The 7,725-nt window shown below is 38.6% G+C and overlaps 1 non-coding gene across 1 annotated transcript; it reads left to right on the top strand.

Moving 5' to 3' along the window:
• The first annotated feature begins 907 nt into the window (after positions 1-907).
• On the top strand, positions 908-1,013 carry LOC122054455. Its single transcript, XR_006132763.1, has one exon. It is a non-coding gene; the product is annotated as a small nucleolar RNA R71 (small nucleolar RNA).
• The last annotated feature ends 6,712 nt before the right edge of the window (positions 1,014-7,725 follow it).

Here is a 7,725-nt window from a genome sequence, read left to right as displayed (position 1 = left end):
CTGATTTGGTATAGGAGGAGAGAGCTCTTCTTCTTTTTGTTTCCCTTTTGAAGCAGTCACTTGGGAGTCTCCCAAGGTCCGTCCGCTCCTAAGCTCAATCCTATTGCAATGCTCCATAGGATTCACATCAGGTTTTCCTGGAAGCTGTCCTGGTGCTCTGGATGATGAGGAAGCTAGTTGGGCAATTTGACTATCCTGGATCTTTTGATGCTTTTCAGAATTATCCATTCTCTGAATGAGCTTTGCTAAATCTTGCTTCATTTCATTCTGATTTGAGATAATTTCTTCAAGCATCTTTTCAACATTTGACTTTGGTAAGCCTTGAGAAGATAGATGTTGAAAATTTTGTTGCCCAGCTTGAAAATTTGGTCTTGCCCCCATAGATGGTCCTTGATCTTGATTATTTCTGTAAGAAAAATTTGGATGACTCTTCCATCCAGGGTTATAAGTATTCGAGTATGGGTTGTTCTGCCTTTGATTGTAACTCATGATTGCATCGCATTATTCAAGTTGATTGATTTGTGCAGTGATAGCTCCCAATGGACATGAGTCATTTGAATGCTCTGAACTCCCACATACTTCACAAGATGTACTAATAGCATTGACCATATTAGCACTAGTCCCCATATTCTCAAATTTCTTTGTAAGAGCATCCAATTTTGCAGACAAAAGAGTGACTGCATCTACATCAAACTTCCCTGATGCTTTAATTGTTGGGCTTACAGAGGAATAGCCACCACTTCTTTCGTTTGCCCATTGATGATGATTTTGTGCTACACTTTCAATGATTTCTTCGGCTTCATCTAAGCTTTTATTCATAAGTGCCCCTCCAGCAGCTGAATCAAGGGACACTTTGGTATGATAATTGATACCATTATAAAAAGTGTGCAACACTAACCATCTTTCCAACCCATGATGTGGGCATTGTCTGAGCATACTATTATATCTATCCCATGCTTCAAAAAGAGATTCTGAGTCAGTTTGCTTGAAGCTTGCAATTAAATTCCTCATATGAGCTGTTTTGCTTGGTGGGTAGAACTTATCAAGAAACTGTTGCTCGCACTGCTCCCAAGTGGTGATGCTATTAGGAGCCAAAGAATTCAGCCATTGCTTTGCCCTATCTCTTAGAGAAAACCCAAATAATAGTAATCTAACTGCATCTGAAGGAACTCCATTCATTTTCATAGTCCCACATATTTCATAAAAGACCTCTAAATGTTGATTGGGGTCTTCATGAGGTCCTCCACCAAATTGATTCTGCTGCACCATAGATATGATTGCGGGTTTGATCTCAAAGTTATTAGCCTCCACTGAAGGTCTTGAAATACTAGATCGGAAACCTCTTATATAGGGTGCTGCATAGTCCTTGAGTGGTCTATTTGCCATGTTCAAATATTCCTGTTCTTCAATTTGCCTTTGCAGAATTCTTCTTTTATGGAAAGTTCTGTTAATCTCAGGGTCAAAAGGAAAGAATTCCCCTGCAAAGCTAGATCTTCGCATACACAAGAACAAGATAACAATTGACAGTTCAAAAAAAAAAAAAGAAAAATAAAAGAATAAAAAATGCAGAATTGAATTTGTACAAAAAGAATTAACAAGAAGAGAAAGTCATACAAGAAAGTAAAAAAATCAGATATCTAATGATTAGTTACAATTATGCAATATGAAAGGAAAACAAATGTTATGTTTAGTCTAACTCAATTGATAATTCCTAATGTTATAGCGCAGTCCCCGGCAACGGCGCCAAAAACTTGTTACGCTCCGCAAGTGTACGGAAATGTCGCAAGTAATATAAAAGATTATCGTATCCACAGGGACTGGAATAAGCACTAGAAATGTCTCAATGCGAATTAGCTAAACAACCATCCGATCGTTTCAAAAGCAAAGTAAAGGTAAACAAATCTAATATAAGAGATCAACAAACAAGAGTTTAGTGTTTTGGGTTATGCTAAAGGGAGATTCTAGGAGTTTCGGTTTCTTTGTAAGATTTCTTGAATGTAAATGGTTCACCAATTCTTATTCCTCAATTTCCAAACATGTAGAAAGTTGCCGGTTCCCTCTTGCAATAGACAACCGGCTAAGGACTGAGAAATGTATCTAAATAGGATTAATTAGACATGAACCTACGTTGTCCTTACACAGAAGCGCACCTATTACTATGCCTTCCTCGGATATCAACATAAAAGCCCACAACTTATTAATCTATAAAGATACAAGAAGCTAATCATAGAATCCATCCTACTCTCTTGAATATTCCTATTTCCTCTTCAAGATTATCTCTCAAACGTCCTTACACGGGCTTGCACCTGTCACGTGGATCCCTCGGATGATCGAGTGAGAGTTTATCTTTACCAAGTCCATAAGAAATCCAAACAATCAATCAAGAATGAGAATTAAGTGCAAACCACCATCAATCATTCAAGATCTAATTGATACAAGCAAGATAATGTCATCGAAACAAGAAAATGGCAAATCCATAAGAGATTACATCAATCCATCATACAAATACTCCCTTAATCCTAGAATACAAGATCTACTCCATGAATCGAGGAAGAAAACCCGAAGAAATAGAGATTACAAGCATTCCTTGAATCCCCCAATCCAAGAAACCAAGAAAAGGGAGAAAGAGAAAACTTATCTACAAAGAAGCTTCGTCTTTGGATCCAATCCACGCTCCGGAGTCGAAATCGTCGAGATCTCCCTTAGAATTTCCCAGAAATCCTCCCAAGAATGGGAGGAAACCACCAAATCTTGCTTTCTCCCAAAGGGGGAGAGATCCCCTTTCAATTCATGAAGAAGGGTTTAAATAGAGGAGGGAATCGGGCGCCACACGGCCCCGTGACACGGCCGTGTGAGATTCACACGGCCATGTCACCAAACCTGCACGGCCGTGTGACTCCACACGGCCAGAACCCTTCTGCTCTCTGGAAATGCTACACGGCCGTGTGGTGCACACGACCACAACCTGCTTGGTCTCTGGAAGTCTCACACGGCCGTGTAGATCCACACGACCATGTAAGGCTTCTGCTCTGGTTGGCTTTAATTCTTGACACGGCCGTGTGAGGTCCACACGGCCATGTCATCTTCCTCTTCTGTTGGTGCCAAACTCCACACGGCCCGAGCTCCATCCCAGTGCATGGCCATGTGAGGTACACGGCCCGGTGCTTTCTCCCTTCGTTTCCTCCAATGCATGCCCATAGATGTAGATTCTTCACTAAATCGACTCCTGTGTATAAAAAATGCACAAAAAGAAGATCTCCGAACCAAAAGAGTAAATATGCTAAAAGGAAGGCTGGAAGTATAAAAATGCATAGATCAAGCATGCTCAAAGTATGTAAATGTGCGTAAAAACATGCATAAAGGAGTATATAATCTATGCACATCAGCAACAACTATAAGCTCGATAAGAATTACAAATTACAATGAAAGTATTAAAATAACTTTGTACTGACAACTTAAAGAAGAGGAAAACAGAGCTCCGGGTCGTCGGAATGTTGCAGCAGCACTTCGGAATGATTTTGTTAGCAGCACGTTGAAGAAAGAAAGTCTGGAACTTGATTATCTAAAGTGCTGGTCGAAATCCCCTTATAAAGGGTGTTCAAGGAGCCTTGAAGGTTGTTCAAGGCGCCTCCATGTTGCCGAGTCCTCCGCGTGGATGAAGCTTGATCTGGTCGAACTTCATCTTCTTAAGGCGCCTCAAACCCTACTCAAGGCGCCTTCCAAGGTGCCTTATACTCCCTTCAAGGCGCCTCCATTGATGTTTCGCAGCCAGGTCAGCTTTTGCACCCAAGGCGCCTCCAAGCTCCATGGAGGCGCCTCGGACACTGTTCATCTGAGGAGAACTTCATTTCTTTGTACCTGCAAGATGTGTTAGTCCCAAAAAATATCCTGCAACACAAAGTTAGCATAAACAACAGCATGAATATGAAAAAGAATATTATGACAGTCTCCGGACTGTCCGGGTCTGACTTTGGATTTCCATCTAGAAACCTTAGGTCGACCCGACGCCTATTGTTCCCTCTACGGGGAACGCGTCCTCACCTACTCTACTCAGGAGATTTACCTGCTGCCAGTACGATCCTCCAGATCGGCTGGACTTTTGCTCAGCACTTGATGCTTCCAGACTTTCTGCTGGACATCCGCTTCCCGGCTAGTCCAGTCTTTCACCTGGTTCGCGACACCAGGACTTTCCACCTAGGGTTACCACCCCCTAGGACTTTTACCTGAAGCCATCGACCTGCCAAGACTTTTCGCATAGGGTTACCACCCCCTAGGGTTTTTCCTTCGCCTAACCGCAGTTAGGACTTTCCTGAAATGCTTAAGTAGACTTGTTAGATCACAAAACACCTTAACTTTGAATCTTTTGCCATTATCAAAACACGAGTTCGATCTTCGGATGCTTCCCGTATCAACAATCTCCCTCTTTTTCATTATGGCAACTTAAATTCAAAGTTAAGTAAAGAGATATCAAATAGCGAATAGATGAAAACATTTAAGGCAAGATTAGCAAGTTTGCTTAGCTAAACTCTATGAATTTAAAGTATCGCACCAAATATTAGCACCAATTATGGGCTCCCCCTTAGCTGTTACTCCCCCTTTAAATTTTTAAATTTTACAATTTGAGTATTTGTATGTTTTTTGAATTTTTTTGCTACTCTCCCCCTTTTCCATATATCAAAAAATAAGCAAAAACAGCTATTTGAGTTTTCAAGGGAGATAACAAAATTTTTAACACACTTAACAGTTCATAATTGTCATTCTTGCTTTTAGCTAAGTGAAAGGATGATGTTAGCTCTTTGAAACTTAGTTAAAATTATAAAACTAATTTTGAAAGTAATGAGTTAAGTTTTGCAGAACTGTGCTTTACTTAGGAAAGCAAGAATTTACAAAGTTAGATTTCAAAAGTGGGCTGAGTTTTAAAATTTTGAAAATAAAGATTGGAATTTAGTTTTTGCAAGTATTGGAATTTGAAAGTGATAGCCTAGAAATTTTGGCTTAATTTTCCACAATACTTATTAATTTTTAGGACCAGGAGGGAGTAGAGTGGCTAAAATTTGGTTTATTCAAAGTCAGTTGATCCCTAAGTCCAAGCATGAGTCACGTTTAGGAGATTGACTTTAAGAGGTATCAGAGCCCTAGAGATCAAACATGCTTAACTAGAAAATTAAGTATTCTTTACCAACTGTCTAACTTTTAGCTAATTGTTGATTGTCTACAAGGTAACAACTTTCACATGGTTAGTCAAGTTCAGTCAATTTGGTCCAGTTAGATTTGACTAGAGCTGGAATACTTGACTTGATCAATGTATATTACGTGTTTAACGCCCAGACTCATATTGATGCACAGATATAAGCATTCTTGAGTCCAAGCTGTACCCTATGCATCTCACACCGTTCTATGTCTTTCAAGCACAATTAAGGTATACCTAGGTGTTTGTGAGATGCTCTGGCTTAAATCTAGGGGAACATGATTTCTAGGGGGAAAGCTTAGGCTAAGTCCAATTTTTTTTTAAAAAAAAATCTAATAAATTGGAATTTTTGAAAACTGTTTTTCCTAGAATTTGAAAAGAGACAAGATAGTTAAAGAAACGAGACACCTATTTTGTAACGACCACCCTTCTTACTACTACTCTCTAAGGGCGACCGTTACCTAACTACTACTCTACTCACTAGGGTCACTGATACTGTTATTAGCATCAGTTAGGTTTATCACGGCCCAGAGGAATTCCGACCAAAAAATTTCGGCAGAATCTCCCCTGTACCGGTGACCAAATATATAATACAAACAAAGTATACGCAGCCACAGGCGGCTGAAACATATTTTCCACAACCACGCAGTAATAAATCAACAGTAAAAGAAAGAAACTACTCTAGCAAAGCAACCAACTACATCACTCCACCAATAACACAAGTGAACTACTTACGAGTGCGGAATAAACTTAAATACAGTCTCAACTCAAAATAACACTTAAGGAAATCTAAAAGAATTAAGCAGAAAGTCTTAACGGTTTTATCAACTAATTCTGGAGCTCTCCACAGTCCAGACATCACACACCTTCATCACCACCACCATCCTGTCGCCTCCCTTTCATATCTTAGCTTTTCCTTTATCTGCAGTAGGAGGAAAAATAAGATCTATAAGCGAAACGCTTAGTAAGTACTAATCTATCTCACAAAAACTCGAAGTGCATAAAAAGAAAGCAATAATACTAAAACTAAAATGCTAAAAGCAAAGCTGCATGTACTCATGGTATACAGAAATAAAACTGAATACTATACATGCTCACTAACTGATAGGAAAATAATGAACCTACTACTGTAAGCTCAGAATTAAAGAAACTAACTTCTATTGATTCTAAGCATAAACTTATTTCATTTTCTTATATACTTATACTAGAAATTAATCTTTTAATTTCTCTTTCACTTTCTTCTTCTTGTTCTTCTTATTCTTTTCTTTTCTTCTTTGGGCCCAGGCTTAGTATCATCTTTGTTTTGCGCGCTCTCTAATAGTGACTGAGGTAGCGATCCTCTAGTCCTATGAGGTAAAGACCATGGTCTTACTAGGGCCAAGACCTTGGAATTGGACACCTGGATTTGTTTAACGATAACCTTGGAAGTCGGGTACTAGCCTCTTACTTTAGTTTACTTGTTATCTCTTTTTAACTAGACCTTGGTCTTATTCTTTACTCACACTTCTCATAATCCTTTATTAGAGTTTATTAGGATCCTTTAGATATATATCTAACAAGTATGGGATTACAATTAACCAAACATGCTATATAAAAATCACACAAGGGAAGTAGATCCGAACTCTATAAGATCATGTTATAAAATAGACCAAAAGAAAGCAAATCTAAACTTTCTAAACATGCTATAAAATAAGGCAAAAGAGAGCTTATTTGGACTTTCTAACATGTTGTAAAATAGGCAAAAGAATGCAACTTTGAGCTTTCTAAACATGCTGTAAAATAGGCAAAAGAAAGCAACTTTGGACTTTCTAATCATGCTATAAAATAGAGCAAAAGAAAGCAACTTTGAGATTACTAATCTTGCTGTAAAATAGAGCAAAAGAAAGTAACTTTGAACTTACTAATCATGCTGTAAAATAGAGCAAAAGAAAGCAACTTTGAGCTTACTAATCATGCTGTAAAATAGAGCAAAAGAAAGCAACTTTGCTGGAATCTATGGCAGCAGGTAGACCTACCCGGATGCAACATTTAAGAGCTAAAGGCATGCTTAAAACACAACCACAGGCTGGAATTAGGGGCTATTCGGCTTAACAATGAATTCAAAATAGAAATTCTATGCAAGAAATGCTCTAATCTACATGGTATAAAGAGCTAACAACATAGGCAGAACATGCTATTACTTAACTGCATAAGGAAATTAATAGCATAAGCAAGAAATGCTACAATCTACCCGGTATAAGGGAACTAATAGCACAAGACAGCTACATATCAAACCCTAAACCCTTCCCCTCTTGTATCCTTAATGAACTCACGGCAGCAACCATGAACTGGCAATCTCTACGGTATGATCCAAAACAAAGGAAGAAATTAAAACTCCAACTTGAGCTTAAAATCTGTTCATACTCGGAACATTAATTAGGGCATCCAAAAACTACACCTAATACTTCATATTCTTTCCTTATGACTCACGGCAAAGAGCCCAAAAGGACCAAAAATCTCTACAACATGCTTTGAATTCAAAATGAACAAAGAACCCG

The sequence above is a fragment of the Zingiber officinale genome, chromosome 3A, assembly GCF_018446385.1.
Source record: "Zingiber officinale cultivar Zhangliang chromosome 3A, Zo_v1.1, whole genome shotgun sequence".
In the NCBI taxonomy this organism is placed as follows: domain Eukaryota; kingdom Viridiplantae; phylum Streptophyta; class Magnoliopsida; order Zingiberales; family Zingiberaceae; genus Zingiber; species Zingiber officinale.
Note: the sequence above shows the minus strand (reverse complement) of the source record. Positions and strands in the feature narration are given on the sequence as shown.